The sequence below is a fragment of the Pseudopipra pipra genome, chromosome 11 (genome assembly GCF_036250125.1).
Source record: "Pseudopipra pipra isolate bDixPip1 chromosome 11, bDixPip1.hap1, whole genome shotgun sequence".
Classification (NCBI taxonomy): domain Eukaryota; kingdom Metazoa; phylum Chordata; class Aves; order Passeriformes; family Pipridae; genus Pseudopipra; species Pseudopipra pipra.
This window is the reverse complement of record NC_087559.1, coordinates 2,458,165-2,484,480: the sequence shown is the minus strand read 5'-3', so window position 1 is coordinate 2,484,480 and position 26,316 is coordinate 2,458,165. Positions and strand designations below refer to the sequence as shown.

The 26,316-nt window shown below is 42.8% G+C and overlaps 1 long non-coding RNA gene across 1 annotated transcript in view; it reads left to right on the top strand.

Moving 5' to 3' along the window:
• LOC135420129 (uncharacterized) overlaps positions 1–26,316 on the top strand; it is a 44,880-nt gene that overhangs the window by 17,874 nt on the left and 690 nt on the right. Inside the window, exon 3 of the long non-coding RNA XR_010433373.1 lies at positions 22,840–23,066. This is a non-coding gene — a long non-coding RNA (uncharacterized LOC135420129). The remainder of the gene's footprint in view (positions 1–22,839; positions 23,067–26,316) is intronic.

Genomic DNA, 26,316 nt, shown 5'->3' with positions numbered 1-26,316 from the left:
GGACTGGGAGGTTGGCACAGGGGTTGGGGGCAGCACATTCCTCTCACCTCTTTACCAGGCAAATCTGTCTTTACACAGATGGATCTTGATGTGACTCAAGGAAGGTATTGTACAGGACTTCTATAAACAGAAAAAAATGTACAAATCCTGCCATGAAATGATGATTTAATGTATATATAAGAAAAGGCACCGTGCCAGATTCTCAGTTTCTGTCACAGTTTTAATGAAAAGTGATTCCAGCATTTGAGAAACCTCAAAAGCTGTCTCAGCCAAATGCCATGTTTCTATATATTTTCTGAGCTATAAATCAAAGTTTGAGCAGGATATTACCTACATCACTTGATAAAAGACAGCGTTTAAAAATTTCTTATTATGAAATTCATTCTTATTTATTATAACCGTAGCTATATAATGCAACACTTTAGGGAAACTTCCTTTACATGGGAAAAATATCTTAATTTAGTTTCTCTGCACACACCTATTATATACTTGCTGATAATGTAGTGCAGTCCTGATCCAGGAATCTGCTTGGGTAGTCAGTACATGTGTTTTCTCATCAGAGAGCCCAGCTTTAACATCCATACCTTGACTCTTAGCAGAAAATTGAAGCTGAAATGCCTGCTGTGTGGTGCATATCACCAACCCACATTATTCAAATTCACAGCTCTGAACCACTTGTGCCCACTTGGCTTCTGAAAATTGAGAGTTCTGCCCTTGCCCTCAGGCCAGGGGAGGGTTCAGGTCCAGCACACGTGGGCTCTGTCAGCACCACACGTGCTCAGGGTTTAACCCAATGCATTAGAAATCCATGGATTTGGAAAGGAAATGTTTAGGGGTTCATGGGACAGCACAGAACAGGGACGGGGGCACTGCTGGGGGGTCAATTCCCAGGCCATGGAGAGCCCTTGGGTGGTGTTGTGCCGGTGGCTCAGCATCCCACACCTCCAGTCTGTGCCACTCTGACATTTCAGGCTATCTTTGGGGTCAAGGACCGTTTCTTCATGTTCAGAAAACACCAGTCCCATTTTTTGTTCCCATGAGCAGGGTGTGGTGTAACCCACAGCCAACAGGGAGCTGGTGCTGAGCACGGCCTCCTTCAGAGGGAGCCTGGGATGGTGGGAGCTCCACCAGGTACTTCCAACACCCACAGGCTCAAATCACCAAATTTTGTCCCCGGGGGATGTTTTTTTCCATGGTCTATTGGGTTTACTGGATTTAGCACAACTTGGCCAGGTGCCTGTTGCCTCTCCTTGGTGGGACCCTGCTCTGCTGAGAACTGCAGCCTGTTCCTGCTGAACAGAGCCATGAATTATTTACCCTGCCTTCCTATAGCAACTTATTGACTACAGCATTGTAAAGTACCCTATTAATGTTTTAAGCATCTCACTTTATTTTAATACAAGTAAATAATTTAGGAAACGTAAAAATGCTTTATGTTTTGACTAATGAGAGTGAAGAGTGTACACTGTGTCTTATTTTAATTGGATGTTTACCCTATCCTGTAGAAATCAGGCATTTATTATTTCATCCTTAATTAACTATGCGTGCAATCCCTGATGGATGCACGTTCAGTTTTTCCACTTGATCTAGTCATTAAGAGCCATAAATGTGCAGATTATTTTTACTTGGAAATATGGAATAATTCTGGCTTTCAGATTACTTGGTTGCCCCGTAAAGAGCCAGTTACTACATTGCTGATCATTCTCCAAATTAATGCAATGCAGCACGTTAAATTTGGGATAATATAAATTGATTCAAGTGGTGCAAAACCCAGTCAACCTGAAATGAGTGATGTCTTTGAGCCTCTCTTTTATCTTTGTTAACACAGAAATCGTCTGCAAGATCATTTCTGTTATGTCATAGTCCATTAGAGTAATTTTTAGGCAATATTGCAGTGTTGTGTGTGTGAACTTATGGAATGTTTGCTGTGCTTCAACATTCTCCTGATTGCCTTTTGGAGAAAGATGTGGAGTATTCACTTTTGTTCTAAACCATGTAATTTTATCACCAATAACATCTACAGAGGTGTAATAAAGGGTCTAGCAAAACCCCATTTTCTTTATCCCCCACCTCACCAGTAGTGTTTTTTCCTTTAGAGAAATCAGACTTTTACTTGTGAAAAAACATCAGTCTCTCAAAATTTAATCCCTGCCCCATTCTGAGGACAACACAGCCCAGTGGTGCTCCTTGGCTCGCAGCAAAACTCAGTTTTAGCTCAATTTTGTTGTTATTTCTCTTATGCACGTTTTTATTTTGTGTCGTAGATCTTAAACCCACTGATTAACAAAGATCCTGAGCTGCAGCAATTTGGGAGTCAGGAGCAGTTCCATGCTGGGAGTTGTTTCAGGCGAGGCCTTTGACAGACAAGTCATGTAATGTGTTCTAATGTTGTACCAGGGAAAAGTAGAGTTTGGTGATGACTACAGGAAAAAGAGAGCTCTAAAGGACCAGGCAGCAGATTCTTCCTTATGTATATTTGATCAGCCAGCTGTTGTCTCTGAGCTTCCTTACAATGCTCATATTTTCTTAAGCACTTCAGGCTTCAGTTGGAGCAGAAGCAGATTAGAAAGAGCAAGTTTTTAGGCAAAGGAGATGCTGGGGGAGGAAACTTAAAGCAAAGGAAACCTGCAGGCAGCATGGGAAGGTGTCAGTGGTGGAGAACTGCTGAAGGAGCATCAAAAGATCATGAGGATGGCAGACAACTTTCAGAGGAAGTCAGTGGCACCCCATGCACATAATGAGGATGTAGTTGCTTTAGGGTTTGCATTTTTCATAGAAATATAGAAGTACAGAGTGTTCTGGGTGGGAAGGGACCTTAAGGACCATCCAGTGCCACCCCCTGCCATGGGCAGGGACACCTTCCACCAGCCTACATTGCTCCAACCTGGCCTTGGACACTTCCAGGGATCCAGAGGCACCCACAGCTTCTCTGAGCAACCTGTGCCAGGGCCTCCCCACCCTCACAGCCAAGAATTCCTGCCCAATATCCCATCTAACCCTGCCCTCTGGCAGTGGGAAGCCATTCCCCCTTGTCCTGTCCCTCCATCCCTTGTCCCCAGTCCCTCTCCAGCTCTCCTGGAGCCCCTTTAGGCCCTGGAAGGGGCTCTCAGCTCTCCCTGGAGCCTTCTCTTCTCCAGGTGAACCCCCCCCAGCTCTCCCAGCCTGGCTCCAGAGCAGGGGGGCTCCTGTCTGAACATCAGCAGTGGGGACAAGACAAGCACTAACAAATCCAGCTGCTCTGATTTCCCAGCCATTATCCACCATCCCAGCAGATCTCTTGATGCCAGGCCCTGCTTACATGGAGGGGAGGTCAATGAAGCACCAAGGCCCTCTCCTGTCACAGGAATTCCACGATGTTGGGTTACAGTAATTGAGACAAATTGGTCTTTTGCAGCCTGTAACATCACAGCAATTTTCTTAAAGCCATCCACTTAAAAACTGCTTTCCCAATTACCACACAGGCTTCATAAAACAATTACGGGAGTGCAAACAAACCCTGTTACACTGATGTGCTAATTACCCTCCAGGCTCCTGAACTTTTGGGTTGCCTTCGTGGTGCAGAATTGAGGCTTGGAAATGAGCTCCTTCCTCCATCAGGAAAAGGCCATTTACTGCTGTACATTTTACTTGTGTGTAAACTGTAAATGCACAATTTCTTGTCTGTAGCCAATGTAGTTGAGTTTTAGAAGCTTCCCAGATATTTTCAAATATTCTGCTGTTTTGTTTTTTTTTTTTCCCAGGGAAAAATACATTTCTTCTTGTGAGTAGTTATGAGATATACTATTAGCCTGGACAGTATTGATGGCAATAAGGACTCCTTGCTGAGCTTTCAGCATGAGTCTGATAGGAAGAAATGCATCCCTGTGATAAAGACTAAAATAAAAAGCTACATGGAGTGTTTAGTTTGGAAAGGGAGCACAGATATTTTGGTGCTAGTGGTCTGTTTATTCCAGAGGTAAAGCTGGAAAAATCCTGCACTAAGCACTGATGCTGTGGGATAAACTTGGCTGCTCATTTCATACCTTTAAGCAGGAAAACAAGGTGATTTTTTTTAATACGTGTTTTAAAAGATGTTGAAACAAAAATATTTTCAATTAATAATAAATTTGAAAGAGGGGAGATTTAGGTTGGATATTGGGAAGGAATTCTCCCCTGTGAGGGTGGGGAGGCCCTGGCACAGGTTGCCCAGAGAAGCTGTGGCTGCCCCTGGATCCCTGGAAGTGTCCAAGGCCAGGTTGGACAGGGCTTGGAGCAACCTGGGCTAGTGGAAGGTGTCCCTGCCCATGGCAGGGGGTGGAATGAGATGATCTTTAAGGTCCTTTCCAACCCAAACCATTCTATAATTTATGCTTATTTTGTTCACACCACATTTCAGGACTCTTGATTCTTGTTACTCTCCTGGATTCGTTGCTTCCCTGTGTCTGTACATTCTGTGGATAAATTAGCCTGCAAATGCATTAATTGTGCATGAACCTTTCCTGGGGTCCTGGCTTGTCCCACTGTTTTCACATTGTGCAAGAGGCACAAAGACATTTGGTTTTCACTATCGCTCATAAATCATTTTTACTCGCTTGTAAAGCTGCTGCAGAATAAAGAACCCCAGCTCTGTCATGCTGTATTAGCCCTTTGCAGGCAGCTCCTTGAACAGGTTTCCATGTTATAGATATCATGGAAAAGGTGCCAAGAGGAAAAATGTTACCTCTTTACAGATGGAAAAAGAAAAAAAGTCATGCTGAACTGCAACGAGCTCAGCTTTCCTAACCCGTTGCTGTGAGTGCCACCATGGCTTGAGCTGATGTCCACGATGTCCTGCCCATGCAGGGGCTGTCCTAGCACACCTTCAGCTCAGAGCAGGTCTCAGGAACTCTAAATGTATTAAACCAGTATCTGTGCATCCTTCCTGAAGAAGCAAAACCCTCCCAGTGTGTTTTACATGGCGAGCAGAGCTCAGCCAGAGCTCCGGACGAGGGAAACGAGCGCTTTGTTTGTGACAGATTTCTGGTTTTATTCCCGAGGTTCAGAAGTAAATTACAACAAAAACGCAGACAGAAACCTGTAATATTTGCCTCCACATTATTCACCCAGCAATGTGGGAGAGCTGCAGATCAGGGTGTGAAAGACAGCAGTTAAAATATGGGGCTGTTCCAGCCTCTTCTGTGCTGGTGTAAATCAAGAGTAACTTCCACTGAAACCAATGGAGCATAAAATTGGTGTAAGTGGGAATCAGGACTATCTCCTGTTCCTATATGTCGGTGAAACTATTTGTTTAAAGTGTTTATAGACCCTGCAAGCATAAATAGCTTATTTTCTTACACATTAAAAAGATCAAAGGTAGCCAGAGTAATATTCTAGCACGAGCAAAACAAACATGTATATTTATTGCCACATAACTTGCAGGAGTCACACTCTGGTTGAATCTGAATCCAAAAATAGGGATTGATTTTCTTTTTTATTTTCTTTGCTTTAATAAAAGGAATCACAGCACTCTACGAAAACATGCATTCATTTGATTTGATTGACATCTTCAATTTTGGATATGTATTCCAACTAATGGAATGAATATTGCAATACACGAATCAATTATATTTGTTCAGTTGTCAGGTTTGTAAAGTGAGAACTGTTTAAATTATATATGATCCAGCTGTCTATATATGATGTTGTCTTAATAGGCAATACTATCATCAATACATCTGTTTTAATGAGAAGCTTATCAGCATCCAGGGCTCATCTCTCAGCCACTGTTATTTAGGGAAACAATGGAGTTTTATCCATGAACCTTCCCCACTTTAGGACCAGGAGAATGCAGCTGACGAAGAAAGATTTGCTGGTGTAATTAAAATCATTTATCATTACTGAATTCACTAATTTAGAGTCGTTACTATTTATATTTTCACAGAGTATTTTGCCTTGGAGTTGAAGCAAAATTCCCAAAATACTCAAGCCGGGTTAAGGTCTGAAATTATTTCAGTATGGACTTGACTTAAAGCACCCAAACAATTGTTCTGATAATATAAATCAGCAAAGAAATAGGTCTGTGAGGAATCAGGGCGGTGGAAAATATTGCCAAATTCTATTTGCTATGATTTCCCCATTTTTTTGACCTTTCCTATAAGTTAGAGATTTGATAATACATTTTTAGAAAGAATTGTCTTGTGAAACAAGAGTTGGCTGCAAAACTCACTAGACAGACATATTTAAAGAATTCCTGTTTCCTTATAAAAAGGGCAAGATACATCAAATGGGATTTTGTAGTGGTATCCAATATTTTTATTAATGATGTGAATGATTGAGTAGGAAACTTTCAGACTTGTGAATTTAGAAGAACTTGTAGTACTTTGGAGGATAGAAGTAAATTTCAGAATACCTCGATGAAATGTCCAGACTGGAAAAAAAACCCAAAACAAGCCAGGGACAAGGGTAATATAAAAATTAGCACAGAAGGATGTGTAGGAAAGAAATACCAGACATGTTAAAATTATTCTCCCCTCACTGAGTGTTGGTTTGGCCTTAACGAAATATAAGATGTAGACAAAAGGTAGTCATGTTGTATCCTGAAATTCTATTTAAATACTGGAAAAAACTCTTTTTTTCCATAGAAATAGGTAAAAAAAACGCAAAGGAGTGGACAGCCCATGTTGGTTCTGGGCTCTCCCCCATGGGAGATCTGCAAGAACAAAATGAACCATTTAGAAATTGTTTTGATACAGTTATTTTCTACTTGGTAGCGCAGCCTTAATTTTCTGTAATTATATTATGGCCTTGCATCTATTTAACACATTTCCATAATTTTTGTGCAGCTTACATTTAGCCATTTTTTATTATGCAAATAATGAAAATGGCAAAAATATTACTAATCAACCCAAGAAATTTTTTCCAAGCGGTTTGCAATTTCTCAGTTTTGTAATTTTAGTTACTTCAGGTTTCCAGAGGATTTAAAGAATTGAATTGGATGGAAATAGGGTGATTTTTTTTGGTGGTTTGTCTGACAAATAAGTTTAGAAACAGCACAAGAAGTCTGTAGAGAGTTGGAACTGGATGATCTTTAAGGTCCCTTCCAACCTAAACCATTCTGTGATTCTGTAAGTCTTGAGTAGGAAACTTGAATTGCCTGAGCTTGTTTTTTTTTTTTTCTGTATTTTAAGAAGAAATTTGCACAAAAATTCTGATGAACCTTCTCTGCAGCCTCAGCTGGTACCTGAACAGTTATTTGGAGGTGGAAGTGGTGCTGTCATGTGGCTCATCTGGAAGAGTCTTCCCTTTGTCTTTCCAACCTGGAATGTGTCTCCCTTCTGACCAGACTCAGTGCCTGGGTTGTCTTGTCTCTCATTTCCCTGCTGCTGCTTGGAGCAGAGATGCTCAGCTGGCACCTCCAGCTGGGAATATAAGGGGAGTGTTGAATGAGCTAATACTATAAAAGCAAATAATTTCTTGCCAGTGTGCTGAATTCATGCAGGTTGGGGTCAAAACCAGGAAAAACTGGGGGGGTTTTGTGCTGCACCACAAAGCTCTGTGGAACAGGGTCTGACAGGAATATTTCCTTTTCTGCTCAACTTTAAGGAATCAGGGTGTGCAAACAGTAGGACTTAGTAGTCTTGGGGAATATTGTACATGGAGCTGGAGTTGGAAATGAATTTTTGCAGAAGCACACATGTTTTGTTGGAGAAAATGCAGGAGCATGAATTGCAGAGGAGCACTCAGAGTTCCCAGTGCCCAGTTTGTGGGCACAGCCACAGCTCTGGATCACAGACCATCCCATTCCTGAAGGGTCTCTCCATTTCCATGGGTTTGGTGATACAGGAGCTAAAAGAGAGCATGGTAATGGAGCACAGCAGATGATTTGTTGTTGTCTGTGAACACCATCTTGGAAAATCAACAGGAAAACCAAAATAGATGTTAATCTGATGAACTAAACTATAATAAATACATAGACTATAGAATCATAGAATGGTTTGGGTTAGGAAGGACCTTAAAGACCACCTAGTTCCAACCCCTTTCCCATAGACAGGGACACCTTGATCTCATACCACTTATTATTACAGCACTTACTATTTATAGATCCCATTTATTGCTGCTAAAAAATAAACCAAAAAATGAAATGAATATTCTCTTAGTCCTCAGGCTGGAGCTCTTCAGTTCCATGTTAGGATTTGTACATACACAACTGCCACTAAATCCATCAGGAACACTAAATCAAGATGGTAATAATGTTCTCTGTGGGTCTGGGAACAACTAGGACAGGATCATTCCAAAGCACTTCACCTACAAACAGGGCCCCAGCCCTGCCTTCCATGGGGGCTGCTCAGTTCATTGAACACCTTCATCAACACAACATCACTCACACTCTGTTCTTTTTTCCACTGATAATCAGCCACTTTCCTGGGAGGACAGAGCAGGAAGGTCCATGGGCCTGTGCTTGCTTCAACTCTGCTGGAAGTCTAAGGAAATTCTCTTTTCTGAGGCACAACCTGGTGTCTGATTTCAGCCTTGTCTGTGGCCATGAATGTTAATTCACACACGTGAGGGAACCCTGGGACTGATTCAAAGCTCTTCCTAGACCTGCAGGTGCCCAGGAGAACTGCAAGAGTGTTTGTGGAGGAGAAAATATGCAGAAATTATGCTGGAAATGCCTTTTTTGTAATATTGACACATTTTCACAGGGGCTTTGGGTGCTCACAAACTGAAGAGGAACATTCATCTCTCTTGAGACTGAGGGCTGGGTTGTTTTTTTTTTTCACTCATGTGATATTCTTGACAGCATTCTCAGGATACTAATTTGTTACTTTTAATGATAATTCTCTGTCCACATGAGAACAGACGCACATCACACACAGACACTCACATATACACTGAGCTCGCTGCCATAAAATATTTATGAATCATTATTGGCATTAGGGATATCTGAAGCCCAAATTTGTAGGAGGCAATTTTGTAGAAAATGAAATTATGGAATATTTATTCACCCAGTAAGCTGCCCTGAGTGTGTGTCTCCTGCAGAATTAGGGAGTTATTTATTTATGAGCTGGTCTCCTGCTCTCTCCCTTAAAGAGAAACCACGGAACAGGTTGAACAGAATGTTTGTTTACAAATTGGCCAGAGAGAGCATTGTTCTCAGTATGATTTGCAATGACTAATGAGCAACATAATTTTTAATCAGAGGTTTTTCCAGCCTGACACGCTGACAAGCACATCCTGCCCATGTTCCATTCGGCACGGCACGCAGGCAGCTGGGGATGCTGAGGGGAGAACAAAAGCAGTGGGAGAAATATCAGCGTGGCAGGAGAGGATAAGACTTTCCCAGCAAGCCAGATGTGGTGGAAACGTTTTTCAGTTTAGGACTTGCTAGGCTGGGTTTTGGCGGCGCAGCAAAGCTGAGTCCTCGGGTTGGGGTGGGGAAGGAAATGAGTTTGTCTGTGCTAATGAATCAAAGGGCAGCAGTCAGCAGGGATAAATAGAGCATGAGATCTGGGGCTCGGGAGTTCTCCAGGATGACTCCGGAGACACCCCGGACCGCGAGGCAGGAAGGGCTCTGGAAGCAAATCGACGTTGACAAAGCTTTTAAAATTTCTCTCCCCGTTCCCCGGCAGTTCAACACGACAGCTGCTCATTCGTTCTGCCACCTTCTGCACAAACAGCCACATGCACAGCCCGGCTGTGACCTCTGCCTCTGCCTCCTTGAGCCAAACCATCCCAGGGGAACTCCCCTGCCTGGGCATGGGGGGATTTTTGTGGCCTCCCTAAATTCCATGACCTCGAGGAGCTTTGACACCTCGCGTTTCCCTCCCCAGAACTTGGAAAGAGCAAACAGAATTTTCTTCATCTCCCAGGTCCAAAAAAAAGGATTTTTGAAGGTGAAAAATGGGAGAGGACAGGGCAGAACAAAGGTGTCAAAATGCATCCTCAGCAGTGCTCTGTCTCTCCACTGTCTGTGTGTCTCACCCCTCTTCCCCACCTGGGTGTTCAGGCTCAGAGGTTCCTCTGCACATTCCTGATATGACCCTCAAATTACTCCCTTAATAACAATATACACGTTTATTCCATTATTCCTTGATAAACCCCGGGCTGAGTGATCATAAAGGTGTGTTTCTTTAATACCCAGTTAACACAGCCTTTCCAAACAAGCTATTTTGGCTTGAAAGTGCTTTTTATCCACTTCTCCCTAGTAACAAAGAGCCTCTTTAAAGTGGAGATGACTCTGATAGTGCTGGAGATATTAACACATGTCGTTGCTGCAACCCCTTTAACACTTCCAGGAATTTAATTTTAATTAATTACTTTATACTGAGAATGGGGAAAGTGAGAAATGCATCACCTGCTTTTATGGGGAAGAAAAGCAAAGATCAAGACTTCTTGAAAGACTTAGTGAAAGGGAAAACAAGACTGCTACATTTTCTGCTTCTGATTTAGGACTGGAAGATACTTTGCATTACATTATCATTTCATTTTGCATTTTAATCTGCATATATCCCATGGGCATGTGCCAAGTGCTACCAGAAACGTGCTCCTCTGCTGCCACTTTTCTGACCATGTATTACAGGAAAGACTGGATGTAATGTCAGCAAACAAGGAATATGGGATAATGACACAGGGTTTAGACATGAGCCTTTATAAGACGAAATATAAGGTGTACCAGCTAAACTACGTGTTTTTAAAGGGGCTGGGTGTCCTCATTTTAGAAGTGCTTGGACAGCTTTAATGGAGAAGGACTGTAATGATTTTTGACACGTGTTAATGGTGTGTGTCACGTTCTTTATATTTTCATAATGACATGTCTAATTTCTGATGGCATGTGTCACATTGCATATGTTTGTTAAATATAGGTCACAAGCTAAAAATATGCACAATATTAGCAAAATATATAAGATAACAATTGCATATATCTCCCTCATCGCAGCAGCCTCGACTGAGCCTAAATCAGAGATTTTTTTTAAAGCTCTGTCTTAAAGACTATGGTGAAAAGAGGAGTTGTTTTGACGAGAAAAAGGGATTCTGTCTCACTGGGGTTATTCCTAGAGATGGTGCCTCTTCCTCTTAGAAATGCTGAGCTGTGAACGTGGCAGTGGCTGATTTATATGGTTTGGCAAAAGCTGCAAACAGCAGCTCTGGGGAGGAAGGGTGATGGCAGAGCCACGTTTCAGGCTGTCCCCTAAAAACAACCGTGACCTTCTGCCCTCTGGGTGTGTGGGTGACATTATCCTGCCTCAGGGATAAAGCTCAAGTGATAAGTGACCAATCTCCAGGTCCCAAAATTCACATAAAAGCCTGTGATAGGAACCAGGACCATCCATGGGTTCGCTGTTCTCTTACCAATTAACTCTTGCTTTTCTGGACAGTGGTTAAGTCACTAGAAGTGAGTCTTGTTGTCTAGTCCAGACATTTCCAACATCCAGATTTCATGTTTTGCCTCAATAGCCCAATCTGACAGGATATCTTGTGGATCTTGAGGCTTTTTCCTCTGAAAAAAAATTGACATAAGCAACGTATGGATCTTAGATATCACCAGAGTAAATTATGTTATGGGCAGGATGGTGTCTCTTAATAAGATATTGTCTTATATTCTCATTAGATAAAGTTTGTAGTTAGGGGTTTTTTTGCTAAATAAAGGAAGGAAACAAGGTTGTGATGCTTTCCTGGTGGTTGAATGTTACTCTAGTTCTTCATGACTGTTTTTGTTGTAATTAAGTAAAACTGTTAAGGGCTGCAGTCCCTCCTCCAGCACTTGCCAGGTCAGGCTGTAGGACTGGTGTGAGCTGAGTGGTGCTGTCAGTGTGTGTAGGATGGAAATGGGATGGAATGCCTTGCTTTTGCTGGCTAAGAAGAATTAGACACCCTAATGGACTCACAAGTGTTACCGAGAAATGAATATGAAAAATAGATAAAGTGAGCTCTAAAAGCCACATGATGGAGAGATAGAACATATACATGTCCAGTTCAGCCAAGCTTTGAATGAAGGAAACGTGAGAAGAGACTGAATGGAAACTCACTTCATACCTGTCAGAGCCCACCTAATCCCACTCTAATTAGATGGTCAACAATTTTAAATGAGATGGTGGAATTGTATCTGAGCTTCCAAAGGGCTTCTAAGTTTCCACCTCAATTCCACCAGAAATGATGCATCAGTGGAGAAAAGGAACATCATATCAGGCAAGAAACTTCCTCAACTTGTGATTTTACTACAGAAGTGTTTGTAAATCCTTTAAATAACCCTCCCCTTTGTATCTGACCTGTTTCTGCCTGTTCATGCACTGCTGCCTCAGCCTTGGCCAACGCCGCCCGTTTTCCTCCTCCTGATAATTTTTATGGGTAGCACAGGGATTAGGATTTGCTCTCCCATCCATCAGCTTCACTGGAGATGGTCCAGCTTTTCCTCCCTCCTCCCTCACCCTCTCCCAGCTCCTCGTGTTTGCCCCAGTTTTGAACTTGCTGTGGAAAAAAAACGTTTTTCCAGAAGTGTGTGCCAGCCTTTGAGAGAGGAATTTGATGACCCAGGATTGTTGCAACAAAGGCAATTAGAAGTCTGCTGCATATGCATTAAATAGACTATATAATCCTAAAATGAAGATGTTCCTAAGAGCAGCCCATGAGGATGCTGAGCTAGAGGAAGCATGACAATAGATAATTTCAAATCCAGCCAAGCTTGAAAAAGGTGTGTTTTCCTCCTTCCCTGAAGTTAAGAAAGAAAGAGCTATAAAATCTCCTCACTTGAACAAACAACTCTCACTTCCACTCTGTCCTATCCTCAGTTTTACACCACTTATGATAGATAATTGTGTTCAACTTTGGGAGATAAAATTATTAACTAGTTAAAAAAACAGAGAGGGGAAATATCTAAAGTATCAGGAACCAGCAACTGTCCCCTTCTTGCAGCAATAACATCACCATGGTAAGAAAAGCAATAAATCCCTGATGAGAAATCAGAGCCACACCTTCTAAATTATTTCACTGATGCCATGAAATTCTATTTTAATTGAAGATATTGACAGCTTTTCCCATTGAAGGCCGGATGATTTCAAGGGGAAAATACTGAAGACATTGGTTTTCTTGGCTTTTGTACGACTGGGATGTCTGATATGAAGGATGTTTCATGTCTGCTATATAAGGTCATCCCAAAAAATTCCATCATTAGGTTCCAGAAATCTCTTTCTATGAGGATATGAACTCTATAAAATCCTTGATAGCAGTGGCTGGAGAATTTGGTTCAGATAGAAAAGGCACCTCCAAAAGACCACCCACAAGAAAAGGTGATGTCAAGCTAAAGATTTTGTTTCAACGGTGTCAAAATATCAATTTTCCTTATCTTCAACCCAAAGGCTTTGCTGGAGCCCAGCTGGGGCTGATGTTCCTCCTACAAAAGCAGAGTGGGCAAAGGAATCTTTGGGGTCCAAAGGTCTTAACTCACAGTCTGTCTATGGAAGGGTTGAATATGAATATCAGCAAAATATATTTTATAAAATGATAAATTCAAGTCATAGAGAAGACTTTCCATCCTGAGAAAAACCTACAGAGTATGCCAGGGAACTCAAACCCTTGCTATTATCAATTCATATGGCTGAGATTCCCTGCTGAATCCTAGAGAATTATATTTAAAACCTGAAAGAAGTTTGAAAGGACAAAGGAAACTGCTTTTTTGTCCCCATCTTTTTCTAGTCTTGTTTGTCCAAAATCCTGATTGTGTGGGACTTTCAACATGAAGGTGGAGTTCTTATTTACCCCTACACTTGTGCTTGCTGCAGCCTAACTTCTGAGGGATATTTTCCATAAGAGTCATATCAAAGGCCCATGAAGTTGTTACATATGTCATGTTCTCCACTTCTCTTTCTGTTGAAAAGACCCATTTATTTATCCTGCAGTGAAAAATGGGCTGTGTAGCGTTCAGCAGAGTGAGCACTGCAAACCTGATGTGGCTTGTGAGCAAATGAGGTTTCAATGCCTCTTTTAAATACCTGTGAATGTTACTGATATCCCAATGAGATGAACACATGACAGACAGATGGGTTTGCTGCCACATTGAATATTCTGAGCTCATTCCAATGCCTGCAATTCTCCTCATGAAGGGAAAACAGGTGGCTGAACATGTAAAGGCAGTGGGGAGGTGATGGATTGAATGTAGGTAGGAAAAGAAATCATGGAGGATTAGACTAATGAAGGGGAGAAATGATCCAGTGACCAGGGCTGAATCCCAGGATATGCTGAGTTAGGAAGTGACCCACAAGGATCATCCAGTCCAACTCCTGGCCCTGCACAGGCCCATCCCCAGGAGTCACCCTCTGTGCCCCAGAGGATCATCCAAACCCTCCTGGAGCTCTGGCAGCCTTGGGGCTGTGCCCACTGTCCTGGGGAGCCTGGTCAGTGCCAACCACCCTCTGGGGGAAGAACCTGACCCTGCCCTGTCCCAGCTCCAGCCCTTCCCTGGGTCCTGTCCCTGGTCCCCCCAGAGCAGAGCTCAGTCCCTGCCCCTCCTCTGCCCCTGCCCAGGGCGTTGTCACTGCCATGAGGTCTCCCCTCAGTCTCCTCTTCTCCAGCTGAACACACCAAGTACCCTCAGTGTCCTCACATGCCTTCCCCTGATCCTGACAAAGATCAAGAATTCTGGGATTTGTTTCATATTCCTTGGCAATGTTTTGGCCATTGGACACGTGGATATTTTGCTGAGCTTCCCACAAACTGTATTTTGCTTGTCAAGTAGAAAGATGGAAGAAGAGATTCCCATGTTGTTGTTGTTGCTCTGGGGTTTATTTGTGTAAGGAGAGAGCTGCTAAAGCCAGGATGGGCTTGTTGGGCTAATAAAAGAGGAGCACAGTGGTGGTAAATCCACGTGGGAAAAAACAGGGTCTGAGTTGTCCCTGCCTGGTGTCACTCCATGGAGCACCTGGGACATCTCTGCTGTGCTTCCACATTCCTCCTTCAATACCAGCACCCATGCAGGAGCCCAAAGGACACTCCATGACAGCTCAACTCCATGTCCTGAACCCATCATGCAGCTTTTGTGTCAGGTGTTCTTTGCCTGATGCCAATAATGTTGAAACAGAGACCATTGCTTTAAAGCAAAGAAAAAACAACTACAAACCAACCCACAACAGCAAACAAGATATAAAAGAACCATGCAGACTATAAAAAGCCTGTAAAACCTGAGATTTTCTTTTACTACAAAGCTATCAACACCAAAAAAAAAAAGAGAAATAAATTATTTTTGAAGTTCAGATATATTGAGCTCCGAAAGCAAATCAAAACTGCTTCCCCTGCTGTTCTTTCCAATATTCACTTCATGTTTTATTTGAAAGTTAGATTCATCTCCACTCTAAAATGTATTCCACTTTTTATCTTAAGTATTGCTGTTTCAAAAGGAACAAAGGATATTTCATATCAGCGTCTTCCGACTGGACTTCCTAATGCATTTGATTTCCAGCTATTAACCAGGGAGCTCTATATTCACAATCACTTTGTGGTTTTTAAGACCCTACAGGTTTAGGAGTGTATGGATATTCTCATAAAGATCAGTACTTTATTTTGTGCTTCCCAGTGTTTGCCAATATCCTCTTGGCTCATGGCTGGACATGACCAGGAGATCAAATATGTTCCTCTTGCACCTCTATTTGTTCTCAATGAACCCCTCAAAACACGGAGTTTTGATTATTTTAAGGCAGAAATATCTTGCTATTGCTCTTTGCTCGTCAGAAACATTCACATGGAGTTATTAAAGCATTCCCATGAATATAAAATCACGAAATCATTAAGGTTGGAAAAGACCTGTAGGATCGTTGAGTCCATCCCTTAACCCAGCACTGCCATATAATTGCCAGAATTCTCTCAAATCTTTCCAAAAAACTGATTTAGAAGTAAAAAACCCTTCTTGAAGATTCAGACTGTCATGTCTGAAAACTTGTGGAATTTGTGGTGTCGTTGTGAGGATGGTGGTGGAAGTGGGATCCCTCAGGAGGGAAATGCTGGACTGAAACAAGAGCTGGGTTTTGGGATCAGAATGCCTGGAGCCAGCACATAACCCAGCTCCCCCTGCTCTCTGAAACATCCCCAGCGCTGCTGAAAACTTTAGTTAAGACTAGAATAAGTTGGCAAAGACTGCTTTTCTATCACAGGCTAATTTACATCTCGTTTCTAACCGTTTGCAAAGTTTATTATAAACTTTCAAATGGCATTGCAGTGCTTGCTTTCAGCTGCTAAATCACCAGTTTAAGAAAGTGGCATTACTTTTGATTTTTTTTTTTAAATGAAACTTTGGATTTCAGGATTGTGTTACTGTGTAAAATTAAAAGAGATTGGATAACAATTGTCACTGAAAACTATGGGGTTTTTTCTTGCTATATATTTTTATGAGTATTTTGCAGATAATCCATTTAACGTGGATGGGAAATGTGTGATTAACAAAATAGCTTTCAAACACCAACCTAAAGTTTGTTTGTCTGCTTTGAGTTATATGTAATTTAAGAGACTTCAGGGAGGACCTTCCCTCTCTACAACTACAGGAAGGTGGAGCTGGGTGGGGTTTAGTCTCTGCTCCCAGGGAACAAGGGATAAGACAAGAGGGAGGGTCAGGTTGGACATCAGGAGGAATTTCTTCATGGAAAGGGTGGTCAGGTGCTGCCCAGGGAGGTTTGGAGTGCCCACCCCTGGAGGTGCCCAAGGAAGGCCTCAGTGGCACTCAGTGCTCTGGGCTGGGGACAAGGTGGGGATGGGGCACAGGGGGGATCCATGGGCTGGGAGGGCTTTTCCAACCTCAAAAATCCTGGGATTCTGTACCATTAAACCCCTTCCCCAGCACAAGGCTCTCTGCAGCAAAGCACTGCACGTACTCTTGGCTTTAATCTCACCTGCAAAGCTCTGATTTCAATGGGATTTAAGTGTGTGCTTGAAGTTAAGCCTGGGACTAAATGCTTTCTGGTACTGAGCTACTCACCCATGTGCACGAGCAAGGAGATCTCAAAACAATAAATGTTTTACATTGATCCAGGTAAATTGCAAGAAAATTATATATATTTCATGGTATGTTTGAGTCTACAATAAAATACACGACAAAACCAGTAGCAACCTCACAAAGTATGAATATCCTTGGTGTAATTATATTAAAAAAACAAAAAAAAACAAAAAACTTTTATTTGCAGCTGCCTGGTCTGAAAAACATTCCTACATCATGTTCTTGCAGACTGGACTCAGCCAGTCTGCAAGTATTATTGCTGTAAATAACCTTCCTCCAAAGCTTTGTGCTTTGGCCTTATGATTTATTGCTTGAATTTCTAGCAATAAAAAAAGGAAATATCATCCTATTAATTGCTTTCTTCCACCTCTAAACTCAAATATCCACAGACTAAAGAAACTTTGTGTCATAGAAGGTTATTTGTCTATTGTCATACTCACGTACCAAACACATTTATTTGTGCTTTGAGGAAACCTCTGTGTGTCTAATTTTTGGATTAAATGTTTGATTGTTTCCTCAAAAATATCTTTATGATCATTTAGTAGATCTTAGAATCAAGGCAGATCTTAAAATTGGGCAACAAGTACCCTCAGACTCAACTTGGAGTGCACATATTGAAACTGGCACTATTCCAATCAGCTTATTAGTTTTATAGATTTGAATTCTCTTGGCACAATATGAGAAATAACGCAAAATCTCACACTAGCAACATTTCTGGCTGGCTATAATCAATCAAATCATCATTTGCATTTAAAACCGGTATAAAATTCTACATTTGCTACATTTACATCCCTGCCTTTTATTCATACCTTGCACGAACTCCCTATGCACAATCATGTGAAGATTAAGTTTAAATCAATGAGAGAAATATGTGAAACATCTGGAAGCATTCAAATTCCCACAAAAATCCTTTCTCTGCACAGCCCATTATGTTGAAACCACGGGAAAAGTAATTTACCTCCACAGCTCCAAAATCTTCCATCAAATGAAAGTGCATTGTCTTGTCTATGGAAATTCTGCAAGTAGTTAATAATTATTTACCATAATCTGCTGTTATTCCCAGTTTCAATAGAAAAAAATAAAGAATATTCTGGGTTAATTACATTATGTCTAATTTTTCTGTAGCTAAATATAGACCAGCCTTCAATGAATGCTGAGCTGTGGGAAGCTGAGGTCAAGAAGGGAGAATTATTTCAGCACCTCTGATTTCTGCTGTTGTTGGCAGAGCCCTGGGTGGCTGCACATGTTGTCCTCACATTTATAGTCAGAAGTTTATTTGTTTTGCTGAAAAAACTTCCCCCCCTCTGCCCATTCCCCTGACACCTGCCCTGGGCTGTGGGATTTGGTCCTTTGGGGTTTTGTGTCTCTCAGGGGATTCCCAAGTTCCTGCAGGTGAATGTGCCTTCCCTGCAGATGGTTTCAGTCTCTGTGGCCAAATTTTGAGCTTTTCTTCTCAATTTGTTCATGTTGGTGAATAATGGTGATGGTTTAAACAATATAAGTGTTTCTGAGGTACAATTTGGAATAGTACCAGAGAAGGGTGATGGAACTGGGAAGGGTCTGGAACATCAGGAGGAGCTGGGGGGGCTCAGCCTGGAGAAAAGGAGGCTCAGGGGGGACTTTCTCACTCTCTGCAACTCCCTGGCAGGGGTGGGGAGCCAGGGAAGATTTAGATTGGATATTCAGGAAAAATTCTTCATATAAAAAGCAGTCAGGCCCTGGCACAGCTGCCCAAGGCAGTGGTGGAGTCCCCATCCCTGGAAGTGCTCAAAAGATGTGGATGTGGCACTTGGGAACGTGGTTTAGTGGTGAACATGATCATGGCACGTTGATGGTTGGACCCAACAATCTTAGAGGTCTTTTCCAACCATAATTCCAATGCTTCTGTGGTTCTGCAACACTCGAGGGGCAGCTCAGCAGGTCCCATTCTGAAAACTGCCATTAGATTCTTTCTCCCCCTTTTGCACTTCCAAGGAGAATCCAGGTTTGGGGCAAAGCCACCTGTTTTGCTTCACTGGAGGGAATCAATGTCCTCCCACGTGGTTCACTCCTTGACTCCTTCCTGCTTTATCTCAGCATCCCCTCCCAGGGCAGTGGCAGGGGAAGGACCACCCACCCCAGGAGCTGTGCAAGCACCAACCAGCTACAGGAAACTGCATCTTTGACCAAAACCTTCTGTTTAGACATAAACACACAAAAGAATAGACAGATACTGCCTAGAAGCAAAGAAAAGACTCTCTAGGTGAATTGATCAGCAGCACAGCACTGGATGCCTGATCAGGAGACTGTTTCTGTTTTACTTAAATACAACCTACAAACCCAACTGAACATCTTCAATAAAACACACTAACACACAGCAAAACACTCATTTAAACCTGCATTCCCCAGTGGCTTCTGAGGAAATATTTCCTCCTCTGTTTGGTGCCTTTCCCTTATATTTTTATTCCATGTGGGGTTTTTTCCATGCATGTGGTTTTTCCCAGCTATCCAGGACGCAGCAATTTGACTCACACACAAAATCCCTTTCCTAACAGTACCATGAAGAGCCTGGAAACTGGAGTTTGTGTTTGATTCCTGTTTGAAGCAAGGCCAAAATTTGTTCCCCTCCCAAATTTTCAGGTGGAAAAGAATTCTTGCTTTCACCTGTTCACAGGGAAAAATCCCCCCAAATCCTCCCGCTGGCTCCTGTGCCTGGTTGGGAACGGCTTCCCCTGCACCAGCTGCTCTGCTGAAAACACTCTCAGTGTGCTGCCATAAGATTAGTGGACACTTTCCCCAGCCTGTGAACTCCAGATAAATCCCAGAACAGCAGCAGGAAGAAAGCAACATAAGCTGAAGCAGAAGGTCTCCGTTTATTGGAATGGCGCGTTCCGGGCGCTCCAACGGCTCCAGGGGAACAAACTGCTCTACCTGCCTCTCCAGATATGCAAGATCACAAAAGCAGATGCTGCCCTGACCTCTAGCCAGTGCATTTGTGCTGCTCTGCTGGTTTGGAGTTATTTGTGCCCCAATTATATTGCTGCATTTATTATTCCTCTTTAACTCAATTGCTCGCGTGTGGTTTCGAGATGTGTCGCATCTGGGAAAAAAAAGAGATATGAGGATTACATATTCTATCATTTGTCAGGGTTTCCAGTTCATATGTTCCCATTATAAGAAGCTGATATTTCTGGGTTTTGCAACTTCACAGGTCATAGCCTGCTTGGCCACGTCACCCAGCTGAGAATTTTGGCACAGCCTGGGCGTGTGGCAGAAGCTCCGAAGGTGTGATTTGTGTTTATAGAATCACAGAATGTGCTGAGCTGGGAGGGACCCACAAGGATCATCCAGTCCAACTCCTGGCCCTGCACAGGCCCATCCCCAAGAGTCCCACCCTGTGCCCCAGAGGATCAGCCAAACCCCCCTGGAGCTCTGGCAGCCTTGGGGCTGTGCCCACTGCCCTGGGGAGCCTGGTCAGTGCCAACCACCCTCTGGGGGAAGAACCTTTCCCTGAGATCCAACCTGAGCCTGCCCTGGCACAGCTCCAGCCATTCCTGCACATCCTGTCACTGGACTTTGCACCAGAAAGAAAAGTCCAGGAGCTGGACTTCAGTGATCCTCGTGGGTCCCTTCCAGCTCAGGATATTCTTTGCTTTTATGATTCGATGAAAACCAGCCTGGCCTGGCTGAGCATGTTTTTCCCTCAAGGTTTTGAAGAGTAATGGGGGGCTCCCTGTATTCTCAAGGTTTTGCATCATTATCCTAACAGAACAAATACCCCAAACACAGGGAAAAGCTGCTGCACTGGATCTCCCCCAGCACTGGATCTGCTGGTCTGGTGTCAGCCAGACCCTGGGGACGGTCACCCAGCAGGGTCCAGACGTGAGATACAAACCAGGCAGCCCCAGGGCACAGCACCACTGTCCCTAAATGTCCTCAACTGTCCCTGGGTGGTTCAGAGCCAGTGACAAGCTAAAGCCCCAAGGGATCCCTCAGCAGAGAAAGCCCCATCCCTCCTGTCTTTGTCCCTTGGAAAGACACATCAACTCACAGGGAGCAAGTGGCCTCTCAGGGACGGTGATGAAGGTCACCATGAGAGCTGGCAAGAGGGTATAGATGGAAAACATCTTCCAGCAGTCTGAATAACTCAAGCAGAACCTAAAAATCCCAGCTTTGAGGGATTTTCCAAACCTGTCTCAGTATGAGGTGCCTGCTCCAGGTCTACACCATGGGTAGCGTGGGCTTAGTTTGACAACTTTACTGCTCATCAGATGCTTCTTGAAGGTTAAAAGGGGATTTAACCCCCTCCCTGCCTTTATTTTAGGTTGTTTGGAAGTGCAGAGTTGAGCCTTATGCTTTAAAAAATCTTTCACTTAAAGAGACAGAAATTCCTAAAGAGGGGAACACATTTTAATTGCTCATTTGTAGAGTTTTACTTACAAAATCTATTTTAAGCTGCAATTTGAGATTTACAGATATTTGTGGACCATGCCTTAAGGAAAAACTCTTCACTAATAGATATGGAAATTAACTGAGGTTTACATTTTCTCCCTAAAACTCTAATTTTTTTTTTCCTCACTATTTTTAGCTGAAGATGAAACAGCAGATTGAGAAAAATAGGAGTGCATAAGCAAGGAAGGTTTCTTTGTGAAGGGACTAGTTCCAGTTAGCAATGGGGGATTTATCAAAGCTTGGGACACTGGGAGGAGGAATCAACAGATAGATATCCTGAGTAGGCAAAAGAAAAATCATTAAATTTACAATATTTGATGAAGTGCACACTGTAAATGAGAAATATCTGGAAAACTCCTCTTTCAGCCTGTCAGGTGAGGCTTTTTCTGTGCTTCACACACACAGCTGAAGGACAGCACATCATGGGTGCCAATTGGGAGTGGGCAGGCTTTGGAACAGGCCCCTCAGGGAAGTGATGGGGTCACCATCCCCAGAAGGGTTCAAAAAATAAGTGGACGTGGCACTTCATGATATGGTTTGGTGGCCATGGGGGGGTTTGGTCAAAGGTTGGACTTGATGGCCTTGGAAGTCTTTTCCAGCCTTAATGATTCTGTGATTCTGTGGCTAAACTCAATTTTTTTAACTTCTCCTGAACCTTTATTAGGGCAATAATTTGCAGTCAGCACTGACACTGGTTTGAGCTCTCCTTTTCTTACTTTCCCTAGTAGGGATCCACAATTCCCATGGTATTCCATCTTTTTGAGCCATCCTGAAGGATGTACACAAGCAGCCATGAACTGAACAAACATGAATATCACAGAGCACCAGATCAAACTCAGTTAAATTCCACTTTTTGCCCTCCCTTTTCATTTTTCTAAGGCTTAACAAATAGCCTCACGTTTTGTTTGCTCTTCCAGGACCTCCTTCCTGCAGGTTCTTCCCTTTCCTATATCATTTAGGGCACGTACAAAACATGCCCAGACGACACACACTAAATGTTGCTTTTTGAAACAGTGTGACATCCAAAAACCAGAGCCTATCAAGGCAGGAATTAGATAGGATTTACTGAAACCAAGTCTGCTATTTCACTGCTGGTTCTTGCTTCTCCTAATAATTAGTTGGGATGATTAAAGATTGATCTCCCTGTGTTAATGGACATCACAGAATGGTTTGGGTTGAGGCACTTTGAGGTTCATCTTGTTCCAACCCCCTTGCCATGGGCAGGGACACCTTCCACTCTCCTAGGTTGCTCCAAGCCCAGTCCAATCTGGCCTTGAACATTCCAGGGATGGGGCAGCCACAACTTCTCTGTCCTAACAAAATATACACCACAAAAAATCCCCTGAGCATGACTTGAGTTCTCTGAGCTGCTGACTGAAGCAAGAGCCAGAGGAATCCCTGTGGTTAAACAACAACCAGCATCACTGTCATTAATGCTGATAACAACAACATCAGATAATTCTTGACCTTTTTTTCCACAGGTTCAGCTGATCTTTGAAAACCCACCAAGTTTGAATCTGCTCTCCTGGAAAATAACAGAAATAACAACTCTGCTCAGGTGAACCAGCCCGGGGATTTTTTTTTCATCCAGCAACTGTGAGGAGCTTTTTTATCCCTGACAGTGCCAGGGATGAGCCGATGCACGCAAGCCCCTGTGCCAGCCATCTGTTGGGCACAGCCTGTGCCAGCTGCTCGTCGTGGGCTGCAGGTAAGAGCGGGCTCCAGGACAGGCAGGCAACGGGAAGTTTATGGCATTTCAAGAGTTTAGGGAGGGATTCAGGAGGAAAACAGGATTCCAGGCACGGCAACAGGGCCTGGAGCCTTTGCTGACGCACCGGAGGGTTTTTTTAGCCGTGTTGGGTCTGCTGGGAAAATGGCACTGCAGGGCTTCAGGGGGGTGTTTTTGTGCTGGGATGACTCAAACCTTGCTCTCTTCATGCTCTGAATACAAGGCTTTTGCGAGGTATTAAAATGTGCTCGCCGAGACTTTCCTTTCTTGGGAACCCAGTCGATACCCATGTAATTCAAATGCCTGTCTTACAGTTTGCTTCAGCCGTGTCCTAACTAGGTCTTTCATAACCCTGGGTGGCTCCCAGGCCTTTGGACCCCTCTCCCAGGTGTCCCTGCAGTGTAAAATAACAGCAGCTCCATCAGCTTTGATTTATTCCACACAGCTTCTCAAGACATCTCAATTTTAGTCTTATTTTTAAGCCATGCCAGGAGTGAAGGGAAGCACAAGGGAGTTGTGGATTCACTGAGCTGCCCATCTGGGACGTGTGGATTTGATTTTCAGGACAAACAGGCACACAGAGCTGGGAAGGAGTGTCCCTTCTTCCTCATCCTGGCTTAATCTTCTCCACAACATTTCTGTACTCCAGGTGTGAGAATTGCTCCTGCTGCAGCATTCAGCCACATTTCTGAGAAGTTTGGGCCCCAGAGAAAACTTTATCCATGTTTTATCACTTTGTTTCCTTTGATCCTGAGACAAGCACAACCCTGAAAATAGATAATGTCTTAACATTGCCAATACCAGGGAAACTTTTCAGCCCAAGCCCCACAGATGAGACACCTGAACTCTGTCCTTGGGCAGAATGGATTTGATTTCAAGGTTTGAAGCCTCTTTCCACATGCCCAGCCCATCAAAGACACCCACTAAATTACTCCAGTTCAAACATATATTTTCAGTAGACCTTTACAACACCCCTGTTGTCCTGGGCAAAAATCCAGCACCTCTGTCCTGCTGCTGAAGTGTGCTCTGTCCATCCCCTAAATACTAAAATTGCATGATTTAAAACATGCCAAATCCACCATTGTATGTATGAAAACACACACCCTTTACTAATATAAAATAGAGATATGTATTTGTTAAACATTTATGTTTACCTCTGTAATTTTCTTCATTAGAAACACTTCATATTTTGGATATTTTAAGGTTTTTTAGCTGTTTGTCATGGCAGTTATACTCTGCTTGTAAATACCATTTCTTAGGAAGATAAATCATGTCTTCTGTGAAGGCATTGGCTACTACATCCAGGAAGATTTCCCATTTTAAAATAATCTGGAGAACAAAATGTTTTAAACAACCAGTTGCAGCCACCTGCAATGGTTTTTACCAGGTTACAGTAGTTTCCTTTACTAAAAATTGCTGCTAAAAGGGGCTTTGCTCTTTGTATAAATGATACAGCTCCTGACATGAGAGACCTGTGCACAGTCTAAAATTAAATGCTGTAAAACTGAAGGAATCAAAATAACACATCAATCACATTAAGATGCTAATTAGCAGATCTTGATATTTTCAGCCTTACGCTTTGATGGCTTAAAGATAGTGAAAGGATCAGATAAGAAATGTTATATAATATAGTGCCTGAAATAAAGATTTAAGGGGATTTATACTTTTGTCACATCCAAGAAACTTCAGGAAAGATCCACCCATTCAAACTTTAGAGTAAGTGTGAATCTATTAATTTAAAGGGCATAAATTCAGAAACATCTAAAACTGGTTCCTTAGGCTCAGTATTTGCCAGTCCTTTCCAAAACTCACAGGTCTGTCCTATTCATATGTGTTATCTGAGCTATTTTTTCCCTTTGGTTTATCAGCTTCCATGGGGTTATTTGAGATATCTGATTTTACAAGGCAAGCAATGTAAGAGATACACATCTTCTGTGGTTTTACCTAGCATATAATTAGACCAGCAAGGGTCTAAGTCTTACAACAAAGCCTTAAAAATGATAACTTGGTACCCAAGTTATGTTACTGAGAGATTTAAATCTTCTCTTGAGGGAGAGTGGGAACTACCAGTCCAGATATTTAAAGATGAACAGCACGAAAATACATCATATTCACTCGGGTAAGGTACAAGGATTGTGCTGTTATTAATTTTGAAACCTGCAAGGGGACTCCTATAAAGATAAATTCAGGACAAAAGAGGCCAGCTATCTAACTTCTACAGGTTAGGAAACCTCTTTTTGGGAGGCAGGGGGAGGATTATAGATGTGTCTGGAAAAAAACCCACAAAAAACCAAAGAACAGCTGAAGGCTCAGGAGGTTTGCAGACAAAATTTTATTTTTGTTATTTTCATCTTGCTATTTTTTTTTCCCCTGTTGCTTTTCCTTATTACTTTTTAACTGGCAAGCCCAGATTCCTTCCCAGTTCTTCTAAAGATGTCTTGTCCAGGAAAGAGGGGAGGGAAGGCAAATCCTATAGGAACTCCCAGTCCACAGTGAGTGGAGAGCTAAGTGGGAGGGGTCCTGAGCTCCACGTTGCCAGAATCCACTGGGAAGGAAGTGATGTGTGCCATTAAAAAGCTGGATTCCACATGCAGCCCACCTGTGAAGGCAGCAAGAATCCAGTGTGCCAGCTGGGATCCTGCCCTGGGCTGTTACATGGCAGGTTCTTGCCCCATTTGTTTGTAGGGTTAAAAATTCCACTTAAACTGCGCCAAAAATCTGTAATAACTCCCAAACATATCAATAAATACCCCCTTCTGTTATCCCAGAAGTCAGGGAATTTTCTGAGTTGGGTCTGTTGCCCATAATACTCCTGTAAAACTGGCTAATGATGGATATTCTGCTGTTGGAAGAGGTCACTCCACAGGAACGACAAGTTCAGTCATTTCCAACCTCACATTTCCTACTTTTAGGTGCTGTTGCACGAGTTGGATGATTTTTGGTCTCCAATTAAAAGGCTCCATCCACATTTTAAGGACAGCCTCAGACCCCCAAAAGCTGCCCAGCAGCTGTCTGGGCAGAGCTGATGCAGAAATCACACACTAAGGATCTATTCTGCCCTTTCTGCTGGTTCTCGTTGGCACAGAAGGTTTGGTAACTGTGTCATGCCAGGCTTGTCATCACGGCCCTGACAACCTTTTCTTTTCCACATGACTCACTGTGTTTGTCCCAGTCAAGTAATTAATGCAATGTCTGACACACAGCAGAAGAAATTCAGTTTACTGTGATA